Source organism: Megalobrama amblycephala, linkage group LG1, assembly GCF_018812025.1.
Source record: "Megalobrama amblycephala isolate DHTTF-2021 linkage group LG1, ASM1881202v1, whole genome shotgun sequence".
In the NCBI taxonomy this organism is placed as follows: Eukaryota; Metazoa; Chordata; class Actinopteri; order Cypriniformes; family Xenocyprididae; genus Megalobrama; species Megalobrama amblycephala.
In genome coordinates this window covers 55,068,558-55,083,566 of record NC_063044.1, presented here as the reverse complement: position 1 = coordinate 55,083,566, position 15,009 = coordinate 55,068,558, and the positions used below count along the sequence as shown (strand labels likewise).

At 37.8% G+C, this 15,009-nt stretch overlaps 2 long non-coding RNA genes across 2 annotated transcripts; both read left to right on the top strand.

Annotated features, from left to right (window-relative positions):
* Positions 1-456: 456 nt before the first annotated feature.
* LOC125275332 lies at positions 457-1,212 on the top strand. Its single transcript, XR_007186424.1, has 3 exons — positions 457-516; positions 587-724; positions 811-1,212. It is a non-coding gene; the product is annotated as an uncharacterized LOC125275332 (long non-coding RNA).
* A 12,419-nt stretch (positions 1,213-13,631) lies between these two features.
* LOC125275325 lies at positions 13,632-14,808 on the top strand. Its single transcript, XR_007186423.1, has 3 exons — positions 13,632-13,996; positions 14,136-14,241; positions 14,370-14,808. It is a non-coding gene; the product is annotated as an uncharacterized LOC125275325 (long non-coding RNA).
* The last annotated feature ends 201 nt before the right edge of the window (positions 14,809-15,009 follow it).

Here is a 15,009-nt window from a genome sequence, read left to right as displayed (position 1 = left end):
TATCAGTTTCACGTGTTTTATTTATTACAGCTAGATCTAAAGAAGTATCTTATCATGACTAATGAGTTCAAATGACTAATTCTCTTACTTTCACATGAACAGCAGGTTTATATTTAACTTTCTATTCAATAGTTTTAAATGCTCTACTTTTGATCATCTTGGTTCCTCTGGATGTTTCTTGAATCTCTTCATTCATCCTCATTTCTCTTTATTCTCTCATGTTTTCAGCTCGTCTGCCTGTTCCTGTCATCAGCAGTAACTCTTCACAATGTTCTTCATCATCATCATCATGTTCATTGGTGTGTTCAGTGGTGAATGTGAGTCATGTGACTCTCTTCTGGTACAAAGGAAACAGTTCATTGTCCAGCATCAGTGCGTCTGATCTCAGCATCAGTCTCTCTCTACCTCTGGAGGTGGAATATCAGGATAAAAACACCTACAGCTGTGTGCTGAACAATCCCATCAGCCACCAGACTCAACATCTGAACATCACTCAACTCTGTCACACATGTTCAGGTACGGCAGCGCTGATGACATTAGCGTTTATTGACTGAGCTGATCTCACTTTGATGTTTTTATTCCTCAGTCCACTGTTGTGGTCCTACTGAAGCTGTGATCCGATTGGTCCTCTCTGCTCTGGTGGGCGTGGCTACTGTCATTCTTGTGCTTTATCACATCAGATCCAGAAGAGCTGAAGGAGATCAAGCACATATTCACACATCAGGTACATGATTGATGATGACTGATTCAGCATATATTAATATTGGTGAGATTGATTCATTTATGGCTTTACATGTTCATCTTTTTCAGGAAGTGCTTAAATCTGAAGCAGAACGCTGAACTTTAAAGGTTCTTCAAGTGTGTTTTTGTCATAATAAATACTGATGATTATTTGAGCTTCTCTTTCAGTGTCAGATTTGTAAAACTCTTATTTGTAAGGCTTTATTGTTTATATTTCTCTCAGAGACACACAGATCTCACTTTACTACTACTGCTGTATATTTGTCATGTGTATTTTACACTGTTGTTGATGATCAAATTAAAATAGCATCTTTTTAATGTGTCTGACGGAGTTGACACAAATTAAGTTCTGAAGTACATTTTTAGAAGAAAACATTTTCAGAAAAACCTGTTCATTAGCTGAGACCTTTGTCTACAAATATATCAGTTTATAATAATGTGTTATGAAATAATAAAAACTAACATCTCAAACATGTTTTGTCTCTTCTCTCAAGAATCAGTGAGATTAAGTTCAGACTTCTATTCTTGCCATAACTCTGATATCATTTCATGATCACTACATTCACTTGCGTCTTGTGTTTTGGTTCACTAACATCCTCCTGTCAGAGTCTCTGTAACAATTGTAGTCACACATTTATTACGGTCTTCCATTAAGCCGCTGGTGTCGGTGGCAGAAGTAAGCAAGTTAATCACGTGTGCCCATTAAGTCGCAGATGTTAAAATGCAAACTGTCTCTTTATTTTGTTCCAGTCAATAAACACTGCTTCCAATCAGTTTCCTGTGAGCTCTCGTTCTTATACTGTTCTTACGCATAAAGTTCATACCTTGCGGACAGAACACTTTATCCATAATCCAGGTCAGCACGTAAGCAATCATCTGTGCAGTAAAACAATGTATGGCTTAGCACGGTTAGCACGGTCAGCCACCAAACACACCTGTTATCTCATTAACCCCGTGCTCTAAATATACAGCCACATTAGAGTGACACCCAATGGACAAGACATGAATTACATTAAAATGGCTGCTACACACCGGCCCCTTAATTGCTTATGGCAGGCAGACATAACAATTACACAAAATACATAAATGAGCCATATTACAAACATTTGATAATAAATTGTGACAATGTTACAACCACAAACTCTTATTCCCCTTAATCATTTGTCGCAAAGCTTTTAACAAATCTAAAACACTACTGTTAATTTTAATCTTTACTCCATGTACTAGACCCTTCGAAAAGTTTACTTGATCTACTTGTCATGTCAGCTTCAAAGAGATTTTACAATGACAAACCCATCTATGGTGGATATAGTAGCTTTGCAACTCTTTTCAGTGCCAGCAGTTCTTCCCTTTTGAAACGCAGCCTATTCAGCAGCTTTCTCAACTTGATCATCCAACCAACTAACGAGTCCGTGTACGTTTTGATAGTTTGTTTTCCAATTTGAAATGAAATACGCAGAAACGAGAAAACGGTCGATTCCTGTTTTTTCGTTTGTCAAAAAAAACGGGAAAATGAGATTCTGACTTGATTTTCGTTTTTTCGGGTCACGGATAGAAAACGGAAACACGACTTCAAAACCATAGACAGTAAAAGAAATGGACACAGCGACCCCATTGGAACTCAATTGAGACAAGTGAAGCCCATTTTTAGCGATTTTTAGCACTTCCGTTTCTGACGCGCAGACTCAAACTAAGCTTGATGACGTCAGCAACCTGTCTGACAGATGTAAATCTTCTAGTAGCTGTGCGTGAAAACTGCCATCGTTAATCTTGCAGAGACGGCGAGCTTGAGCGGGGAGTTCTTTGGCGTGAGTGAGCAGGAGTAAGTATTCTGATTAATTATTTTGTATAGTATTTTAAAATGTAACGCCAGTACGCCATATTAAGTTAATGCATACTATTGCCTGCGAGCTTCTCCTCCTGTCTGTACGGTAATTTCTCTACTGTGCGACAGAGAGTCGAGTGGTTATGACGCAATCTTTAGCCTATTTTTACAAAAACTGTTTCTACGGGGCCATAATGTAACATAGAAGGTAATGGAGCCCTTTATACATTGTCGTGTATCTTTAGAAATAAATAATGGACAAATGGAGTCTTTAAACGCCTCAGATGTAAAGTTATTCGCTGTCAAAGTGACGCCAAAATGAATGGGAGTCAATGGGATGCTAACGCAAGTGAAGTTCTGCTACAAGATGGCGGCACGCGGCCGACTTCAACTTCCGGTCGACTTCCTTGGGCACTGTTCAAAACTCGTTTTCCACATGTGGGCGGTCATTACACGCCCCTTTCAGCCGATTGGTCAATCAAATCTGATCCAGTGACGTCATCTTCAGTTCGTTCAACAAAATAATAGTCCTCTGCTGCTATATCAGTAGATGTCATAAATCGGCTTTCTTCTGTGCAACCTAACGCGTATTTCACAGATATATGTTTGCACAGATAAAAAAAAGTTTAAAAAACCTACAGTAAATTTAATTAAGTCTGTTTTTAAGCTGTCATTGTGTTTTTAAAATTCTAGTAATTAATTCATGTGCCCTGGTAATCACTTCCGGTTCAACGCTGCTCAACGCTGCTGCCTGCTGTCTGACCTACGCTCGGAGCTTCGTGGAGTTTATCCTAAATCCTTCTCTTTATTCCTATTCACATAATATAACTTTCTTGTTTTTCACTAGATTACTTAACCTATTGCATAGTATTACTAAACGGAACGATTTATTACTAGTAATCTACCAGCGTAATCACCTAGTGTTAGCCATAGCCCGCTAGCTACCGTCTATTTTTTCCTCTAAACTAACCTTCCTTGTCGATCTAATGGCGGATTTATCCGATGTATGTTATTCTGATCTGTCCTCGCCAGATCGGGAAGCTGTGGAGACTTTGCTGCCCGGCATTCGTAGATCCACCGTGAGGTACAGCGTCCCGCACATCACCCTTGCCCCAGGCACCGGCAAGCGACCGAGACATCCAGCCAGCGAGTCCCGTGTGCGTTGCAGTTTTTCGGACGGCGTTCATCAAACACACGGTCAGTCATGTCCGACGATTATCGTGTATTAAATGCAACATGTACAGCTTAGCTCTTTCTGTCAGCAGTGAACCTTACACATGTGATAAATGCAGGGATATTGTCAGGCTGACAGAGAGAATCTCAGAATTAAGAGACACGCATCCAAACTTTAATTGAGGATAGTGAGAATGAAAGGGCCTTAGATACTGCTTTGGATGCGACTAGCCTAGTAAACACTGCACATTCGGTTCCGGTTGTAGAAGCCATGCAGCAGGCTAACTGGGTGACTGTGAGGCGGCATAATGGCAAGAACAAACACCACTCTTCCGTTCCGATTAGAACATCAAACAGGTTCTCCCCACTCAGTGACGCACCCACTGAGAATCCTGTTGAAAGTGCCCTAGTTATTGGCGATTCTATTACACGGAACGTGAAAATAGAGACACCAGCCACCATAGTCACATGTTTGCCGGGGGCCAGAGCACCTGACATCAAAGCAAATTTAAAAGTGCTGGCTAATGCTAAACGTAAATATTCTAAAATCATTATCCACGTCGGCACAAATGATGTTCGACTTCGCCAGTCGGAGATCACTAAAATTAACATTAAAGAGGTGTGTGAACTCGCAAATTCAATGTCAGCAGAAGTAATTTGTTCTGGCCCTCTTCCTGTTCGTCGGAGTGATGAGATAGTTAGCAGGTTATCATCACTCAATGGCTGGCTGTCTAAGTGGTGTCCGCAGAATAATATAGGTTTCATAGACAATTGGAAAAGCTTTTGGGGCAGACCTGATCTGTTGAAAAGAGATGGTATTCATCCCTCCCGGGATGGTGCTGCTCTTCTATCTAGAAATTTGGCAAATAGTCTTAGAGCTGAACCTGAAACTGGCTAAACCGACCGTCTGCTAGCCGCCTCACGTCACAGAACTCAGATAATTCACAGCACATAGAAACTCTTTCACCTAGATATTATCACATAGAGACTGTGTCTGTACCTTGAACTAGTAAATACAAAAAACTTCCGAAACCTTTTAAGGGTAAAAATTTAATTGATGTTCAAAAAATGAAAATCACAGATAAATCAGATAAACAAATGATAAAGCTTGGGTTACTGAATATTAGATCTATTTCTTCAAAAGCACTTATTGTAAATGAAATTATCACAGACAATAAACTAGACTTGCTGTGTTTGACAGAAACCTGGCTAAAACCAGACGATTACATTATTTTAAATGAGTCTAGTCCTCAAGGTTATGATTATCGACACAATCCTCGACAGAAAGGCAAAGGGGGAGGTGTTGTTGTAATTTATAGTAATATTTACAGTATTAGTCAAAAGTCTTTCAAATATAATTCCTTTGAAGTGATGGTGCTTTATGTAACATTATGTAAGTTGACATTTGTGCTGGCTACTGTATACAGGCCACCAGGGCACCATACTGACTTTATCAAAGAATTTGCTGATTTTCTATCAGAGTTAGTACTGGCTGCGGATAAAGTCCTTGTTGTTGGTGATTTTAATATCCATGTAGATAATAATAAAGACGCATTTGGATTGGCATTTGCAGACATTTTAAACTCTATTGGAGTTAGACAACACGTGTCAGGACCCACTCAATGTCGTAATCATACCTTAGATCTAATACTGTCGCATGGAATTGATATTGATGCTGTTGAAATTCTACAGCAGAGCGATGATATATCAGATCATTATTTAGTCTCGTGTATAATACAGTTAGCCAAGGCTACAAAACCACCACCCAGCCATAAATATGGTAGAACCATCACTTCTACCACTAAAGATTGCTTTATAAATAATCTCCCCGAGCAGTTTCATCGCCTTAGTACACCTGACAACTTAGAAGAACTCGATGCTGCAACAGAAACTATTGGCTCTCTCTTTTCCAGCACATTAGATGCAGTCGCTCCTTTACGTCTAAAGAAGATTAAGGAAACTAATCCAAAGCCGTGGTATGATGAGCACACTCGGGCTCTAAAACGAGCTGTGAGAAAAGCTGAACGTAGTTGGAAGAAAACAAAACTAGAAGTTTTTCGCCTTTCGTGGAAAGAAAAAATGATTGAGTACAGAACGGCTATAAGAAATGCTAGATCTACTTATTTTTCAAATCTCTTAATAGAAAACAAACATAATCCTAGGTATTTATTTGACAGAGTGGCTAAATTAACTAGAAACAGAGATTCAACTGCTGACGTTTCCAAAGAGCACAGCAGTAATGACTTTATGAACTTCTTTACTTGCAAGATTGACAATATTAGAGAGAAAATCATAAACATACAACCGTCTACAGTTTCGCTTCAGACAGTGCACTGTAGTGTCCCTGAGGTAAAACTAGAATCATTCGCCGCTATAGGAGAGGAAGAATTATCTAAACTTATCAAATCATCAAAATCAACAACATGTATGTTAGACCCAATGCCGACTAAACTACTGAAAGAAATGCTTCCAGAGGACGTAGGTCCACTTCTTGATATAATTAATTCATCTTTAACACTAGGATACGTGCCAAAAACTTTTAAGCAGGCTATTATTAAACCTCTTATTAAAAAACCTCAACTAGATCCGAGAGATTTAGTAAATTACAGGCCAATCTCGAATCTACCTTTTCTGTCAAAGATACTAGAAAAGGCAGTTTCAACACAACTGTGCTCCTTTTTAGAAAGAAATGGAATCTGTGAGGATTTCCAGTCAGGATTTAGACCATACCATAGTACTGAGACTGCTCTCGTTAGAGTTACAAACGATCTACTCCTATCATCCGATCGTGGCTGTATTTCTCTATTAGTGTTATTAGATCTCAGTGCTGCTTTTGACACTATTGATCACAACATTCTTTTAAAAAGACTTGAAAACTATATTGGCATTAGTGGAATTGCTTTGGCATGGTTCAAATCTTACTTATCTGACCGTTATCAGTCTGTAGTAGTTAATGAAGAGATGTCGTATCGATCACAAGTTCAATATGGAGTACCGCAAGGCTCAGTACTAGGACCGTTGCTTTTCACTCTGTACATGCTTATAAGAGAGATAATTAGGAAGCATGGCGTTAGTTTTCACTGCTACGCTGACGATACTCAGCTCTATATTTCCTCGCGCCCTGACGAAACCTACAAATTCACAAAACTAACAGAATGCATAGCTGACATTAAAAACTGGATGACAAGAAATTTCTTATTATTAAATTCAGAAAAAACTGATATCCTAATCTTTGGACCAAAAACTTCCTCACGAAAAAACCTTGAATACTCTCTAACACTTGACGGGTGCTCCATTAAATCTTCGTCCTCAGTTAGGAACCTGGGTGTGCTCTTTGATACCAATCTTTCATTTGAAAGTCATGTTTCTAGTATCTGTAAAACCGCCTTCTTCCACCTAAAAAATATATCTAAATTACGACATATGCTCTCAATGACAAATGCGGAACAGTTGGTTCATGCATTCATGACCTCAAGACTAGATTACTGTAACGCTCTACTGGGTGGTTGTTCTGCTCGGCTTTTAAACAGACTACAGTTGGTCCAAAATGCGGCAGCTAGAGTTCTTACTAGAACCAGAAAGTATGACCATATTAGCCCAGTTCTGTCAACATTACATTGGCTCCCTATTAAACATCGTATAGATTTTAAAATCTTGCTACTTACTTATAAAGCTCTAAATGGTTTAGCTCCCCAGTATCTATGCGAGCTCTTGGTGCATTATAGTCCTTCACGTCTATTGCGATCTCAGAATTCAGGCCAGTTGATAATACCCAGAATATCAAAATCAACTGAAGGCGGCAGATCCTTTTCCTATTTAGCACCTAAACTCTGGAACAATCTTCCTAGCATTGTTCGGGAAGCAGACACACTCTGTCAGTTTAAATCTAGACTAAAAACACATCTCTTTGCTCTTGCATACACATAACACATTATCAATACATTAACATTTTTCAAATCCGTTAAAGGGTTGTTACGCTGCAATAATTAGGTCGGCCGGAACCGAGAACATTTCCTATAACACTAGATATACCTGTACATCAGAATAAGAATGGCATCTACGCTAATATCTGTCTCTCTGCTTATCCTGAGGTTTGCCGGGTGCTGGATCCAGGCCGTATCCAGATCAGATGGAGAACCTGTGTCTGGACCTGACTACAATGTAGCCCAGGAGACAATGGGCCTACAGATCCAGTTCTGGCTGCATCTATAATTCAGATTTTTAATCTCCGTATCCGCTTACATATATTTATATATAATCTATTTTTAATCTCTATAATAAAAATGTATAATTCAGATTTTGATCTCCATATCCATTTACATATATTATATATATCTTCCAAGGGGTTTTTTCCCTCCTAGGACTTTTTTCCCAGTGTTAGCACGCTGGGTTTTTCTCCTAGGGGGTTTTTTCCACCCCTGGGAGTCAGCCGACATTGGCTTAATGTAGCACCATCTTGTATATGTTACATATTACCACGCTTGCTTGTACAGCTTATTTTTAACCACTTCTCTTTTTTTCTGTGCTTCTAATATGTAAAGCTGCTTTGAAACAATTACCAATTGTAGAAAGCGCTATATAAATAAATTTGACTTGACTTGACTTGACATTTCTTTAAAAATTACAAAATTTGAAAATTTAGACTTTATTTTAACCTGCTCTGTCTTGTCTGTCGACGCGTTGTCAGTGTCCTCTTTGCTCCGCGATGTATTTTTCACTGCGTGAGAACATGATGTGTGGCGAGACATCGGCATGGCTTGTCGGACATAGCAACAGTAACTAAAGGGGGCGGGTCTTTGCGAACGTCAATTCGTCCTAAATAGAGAGTAAGCATCGACGTCACTTTCCCGCCGGAACGCGCTCCCTTCAGCTGGACTGAGTGGCAAAAGAACCTGCTGCATGACTGGATTTAATAGAGGAAACTGCGAAAACACGAGTAAAACAAAAGATGACACTAAAGGTTGGACTCGAATGTGCTTCTTACAGCTTGTCAAATAAACCTAATCCATGGATATTGACAAGCAGCCAGGAATCGTGTTTCCTGACATTTATATGTGCCTGATTTCGACGCGGGGGAAATACATAAAGTAAATCTGCCTGTGAATATTTTATATAACTACAATATAGGTAGGTTTAAATCCGAGTAATCACTTATATCAATGTTATATATATCGTCATATTGTCCAGCCCTAAAACTTTTTGTAAGTGTTTATTTAAAAACACCAAATTATGCAGAATATAAGATGGTAAATATTTAACTGATCAGTTGTCAACACAATATATAACAATAAAATATATACGGTATGATTTTACCCATGGGCGTACGGGACACCCTCGCAGCCCCCACCCTATGATGGGCCCCGTCGCAGATTCACCTATTTACTATAGCCTATAGCCTAACCTTTGCTTTTTTAAGAACTGAACTCAATTGACTATGAAGATGAAAATAAAGCAAAAATGCAAGCAGAAGACCATAGAAAATAGTGCTAAATTACCACAAAAGGGGGAAAATTGACCGTTGTTTCCATCGCCAGTTTGTAAGGTAGCCAAGACAACAGCAAGCCTTGACGCGCTGTATTAGCCGACATGTGCCGTGAACTGAGACAAATAAACATGTTTGGTCTTTGCTGAGACATTATTATTATTGTTATTATTATTATTATATTTTGCACAATCATATTTAGCCTACCCTATTGCCAGCTCTGCTAATGCTACCGGAATCTGAAGTTCTTCTCCAAATGTAGCCTAGCCAATAAGTCTGGAGTTAATTCTTTTACTGTAAATACATGAATTTAGTTTATCATATATCTTTTGATGCACCGAATGAAATTACTGAAAATTTGCGGCCGAAAGCAATTTCTGTTTTCGATCGAAATAGTTTTGGAGGGCTGAAATCATTGACCGAAATAGCGAGGTTTGTAGCTTCTCCTTTACGTTTTGACTGTTCTAATTCGTGAACATCGTGATAAACCACAAATATGTCGATTTTCTTTTTTTATTATTATTAGGCTATTGATAGCCTATAGCTATGTATTTTAAAGATCAATCTTTCAGTCTTTTTTTTCCTGTTGATGCGTGAAAAAAAAAAACTACACAAATTTTTAGCACACCCATCCAATAATAACAATAAACTCTGCTTTAATATCAAACAAAGTCTTTCTCGAGTTTTAAATTCTGTCGAAAATAATTGAAGGATAATTTAATTCAAGTTAATTGCAATTTTTAATCTCACAATTCTGACATTTTTGAATTGAAAGATATATAGTCGAATTCTGAGGGGCAAAAGACTGGCTTTTCTCTCAGAACTGCAAGTTTATATCTCACAATAATTTATGCACGCATTTGCAACTTTATTTCATGCAGTTCTGAGGAGGTAAAAAGTCAGAATTGAGAGATAAATTTGCAGTTAACTTTTTTATTGTTCAGTGACGGAAAACAATTTTTTCCATAGCGCCTCAGGGCAGGCTCAGCTCAGAAATAGTACGGATCAAGCTGAACTAATAATATCTTCCTCTTTACTACTATTACAGCAGCAACTAAACATGAATGAACAGCAGAAAGAATGCTGAAAGATACAGAACAATTTCCCGAAATGTATTGCGTATCAAACTATTGCGTCTTAAACTATTGAGCAATCGATCGATCAGTGTTTCAACTGCATAAAAGAATAACGCCACATTTACCTCAGAAAAGCCATTCAATGACCATAAACTGGATAGTTAGCTAGAAATAACCCTAAAATAGCATTTAAGATACAGCACTGCGTATTCATATTTTTACTTAACCTGTTGTTGAATTCGTTAATGTAGGCTATGTTAAGTATACCGCCATCATTTAAATGTTTATATTTAACCAACAAATTGGAGTAGAAACAATAATATTAAAAAATTTTATATAAAAATTCCTTATATAGCTAAATGTTTTATTTTCAAATTTTTATTCGATTGTTGATTATTAAACGCATTTTATTTAATTAACTAAATTTATTTTCGTTTTCCGTTTAGGTTTTTGACTAAACTAACAGGCTATTTTAATTTATGTTTCTGTAAAAAAAAAAAAAAAACGGTTTAACACTAAAATTTATTGAACTAATTAAGAAGTTTAATATTAATAAAAACGATTTTCTTCTAAAGGAATCTTGAAGAAACCTGCTATTTTTAAACTGGAGCAGAAGCATCTTTGGCTGCAAGTTTATAAAATATTATTCCTGCCGGGATTTTAGTTCAACTAAAAAAAAAAAAAACTTAGGCTACATATAACCTATGCCTACATATAAAAATTACATTATATGAATGTTAATAATAACATTGGAAGCATCAATACAATGATAACTGCATATGGGGTACAGACAGCAGCAGGTGCATGCATGACAAATTTTCATACATGACGTCACTGCTGGTGGGAGGGGCCCCATCTCGTGCTTTGCGGGGGGCCAGATGTGCGGTACGCCACTGATTTTACCTCAAAATCCAACAGTTTGACACAAAATGATAACTGCAAATCCATGTTTCTCTGAATCCAGCTATTTCTGTGAATTACAGCAATTCATTTGCTTCTTTTTTCTGTAGCTTTCAGCAGTTTTTAAATATATACCTCAGGTTTTGTGTCAAAGCTATTTGTACAGTCAGTCGCAAAGCTCTTTCCCGTTTTGAAAGCGTTTTGTGTGTTTTTCGCGGCATTCACGCTGTCATAACAACCGATACAACTGCGGTTACGCCCACTGAGTGGCAAAATTATTATATTGTAGTATTATATTGTATTATATTGTTATTATACTGTAGACTGAAGACATTAGTTGTTGTTCCTGTTATTGTCCTCTAGATGGCAGTAGTACAAAATATACAAGTGGCGGATAGCCAACGTTACAGGGGTAGATAATAAAAGAGTATTAGAGAAGCTAAGCACGTTAAAGTAGAGAGCTTTAGAAATAAAGAGGTTACACGGCAGTTCATACAATTATTTTTCAGAGTTATTTAACAACACCACATACATGAAGAAACATTCAGAGTGAAACATGAAGATACTGAGGAACAAACAGGCTGGTTTCATTCTCAAAGCTGAACTCATTCATTTGATCTTTATTAAAATGTCCAGCTCCACAGAAATGAATGATATTTTTGAAGAATGTCATATGAGTGTGTACAGGGGATGTTTTCGTCGACTGAGTTTTTGAAAACAAGTGAACGCCTCCCAAAACTCGTGCACGAGTGTTTGTTTACCACTGGCATTGGCTGTGTTATTAAGCCGGGCACACATTTTACGACTAGCTAAAACATTCTGACTGTGCTCAACATACAGCGATAGTTTCCTGCTCCTGAAGCAGATTTATATACTTTCACATGGAATTTGAACACCGACTGTAATCGCAGACTGAACGCAACTGGCTCTGACTGGACGCCTTTGAGCGCGATCATTCATAAGTATCAATTTACATTCATAATCGGCCTTACAATCGTTAAGCCGCGCACACACTTAGTGGATTCATTATGTCGGACTCACCGCAGGTAACTCATAATCTGCAGTTGTTACTCCTGTCTCCTGACAAAAACATTGCATGCGGCGCATGTAGAGTGTGGAAAGTTACTAGAATGTGCAGCCGCGCGTCTCTCACAAGGAACGTCATGGCAGTGATTGACAAGCCAGAGGGCCAATCCGCGCACGTCTCTCACAATGGCAGTGAACGATTGGCTGATGTTTTTAAGGCCCTACCTCGTGCACAGATGATGTAGCTATATTAATAATATTCCTTTCAGTGCACCTAATAAATAGTCTTTTATCCCTTAGTAAAGACAGTAGTAAAGACAAAAATGTATAAAACAAAACATCCTCTTTACCACCTTTAACCCAATATCTACTTCTGAACTGAACAAGGAAAACCATTCATTTCTAATAATAAAAAATAATAATACGTTTATTTTATATAGTGCCTTTCTGCATACTCAGACCAGTGTCTCAGCATCATTGGTATGTAAGAAGGGACGTAAATGTGCAATATTACGGAGGTGAAATAAGGCAGACTTAGTGAGTGAAGAGATGTGTGGAAGGAAGGAGAGTGATGAGTCAAAGATTATACCCAGGGTTTTAACGGAGGTGGAAGGTTGAACCAAGACTCCTGCGACGTTAACACTGTCAAGACAGAAACGAGATACAGATTTCAGTGAACCATCATTAGTAGATCTGTTTTTATCTGTGTTGAGTTTGAGAAAGTTACTGGTCATCCAAGCATTAATATCATTAATACAAGCAGATATGGAGTTGATGAGAAAAGGAAATTGTGTTGAAAACTAATATAGAGTTAGGTGTCGTCTGCATAGCAGTGGAAGTTGAAGCCATGATGACGGGTAATGTTACCTAATGGGAGCATGTAGATGAAGAACAGTAAAGGTCCAAGAACAGATCCCTGGGGAACACCGTGAGAAACAGGAGCAGACTTGGCTTGGTGAATAGACATGTAATGCTGACGTTCAGACAGGTAAGAAATGAACTAGGATAGAGCAGTACCAGAAATACCAAGAGCAATGAGTCGTGAAATGAGAATACTATGAGAGATTGTGTCAAAAGCAGAGGAAAGATCTAACAGAATTAAAATGCTAATGAGTCAGTGGCCATAAGGAGGTCATTGACAACCTTGAGAAGTGCTGTCTCAGTGCTGTGGTGAGTGCGAAAGCCGGATTGAAAACATTCGTAGAGGTTGTGAGATGACAAATACCATTGAAGTTGAGCAGCAACAACTTTTTCAAGCAGCTTTGAAAGAAACAGATTCGAGATTGGTCTGTAATTGACCATGTCAGACAGGTTTCTTTAAGACAGTTGTGACAGCTGCAGTTTTTAATTCCACTTCACATGAGTATGAGATGAAGTAATGAGTGAAGCATTAAGTAAGTAACCCTTGTTAAATAATTGTTTATGATTAGTATTATTTATTATAAGATTGCTTAAATAGAATATGATTATTCATATGGCAGAAATTCTTTATAAATATACAAATATATGTAAATATTTATATCTGAATTAAGTTAAGGAATGAGCAATGGCCAATCGGAGCGTTGCATTGTCAGCTCCGCCCCTTTTCCTACGGATCGCGTTGCACAGTTCAGATGAGAGACGGGGAGCAACGGAGAAAGTTGATCAGACGTGTGTGTGTTAAATGGTGAAAAATACGATTCCTAATAATGTTTAAGGTTCACATAAACTGGACAAATTAGAGCTCAACCTCAAGATATTAGACGATTCAGCATGATTGTTGATTTTGACTCGGTGAGTTTACAATGTTATAATTAGTCTTTAAAAAAAAAAAAAAAAAAACATTGACAACACATTATTTTATTTGTTTCATGCACACGAGACAAAATTGTGTTATATTGTAATATTGTATGGGCTGGATTGTAATTTGCAGTGGATTATATCAGACCGCATGGTGTATTGAGTGTTCACTGCCGTTCGCTGACGCCATTTTGTGCGTGCCTGTGAAAGAGAAAAGAGAGAAAGACGTGAATGGACAGGTATTTTAATATAATGTCACTTACAGTGATTTCATTCATGGAAGTATTTTATTTGTTTCCTGTGTTATGTATAATTGTTGATCATTATTGATATACAATATTGAATGCATATTCTGGTCTGTGATCAGGCCAGGTTTTTTTTCTGTGTGAACAATTTCCAAGTTGGATTTCCCTAATCGATGGCGAGCCTCCCACTTCGACCCTGAAAGGATCACGAACCTAGAGGAAAGGACAATTTTTCCATTCCGTTGTTTTTCTTCAGACACGTAAGAGAGAACACATTCCCAGAGACTGGTTCTTTGTATTTTTTTTTATGGGACTGAAACATTTCAGTAGCACAATTGAGAAACTTTAAAACTGATCAATCTTTCAATTGATAAAAACTTTGAAACTAGACACTGATTTCAGTGTGGGTTATATGTGATATCACTGAGATTTGGTTTCATTTGTATTCACATTGATTGTGATTGTGATTACTGTAAATTAAAAGTAATTTAGAGGGTGCACCCAGGGTATATATATAGTTTGTTGTATATTTTCTCTTTTTGTTTGTTGTTCTGTGAATTGAAGAGGAAAAAAAAAAAAGGAAATACTGAAAGGAAAAGAAATAACTGAATATTCAAAGTAAAGTTATTTTTGATTCAACTTACCTTTTGTCTCTGCGTTTTGCTCAGTATCACCGCCGCCTCCCTTTACGTACCATGCAGTCTTCTGATTGTATTTCTCTGGTCCATTAGTGAGTGAGTAAATACCCGCTACAATTGTGGC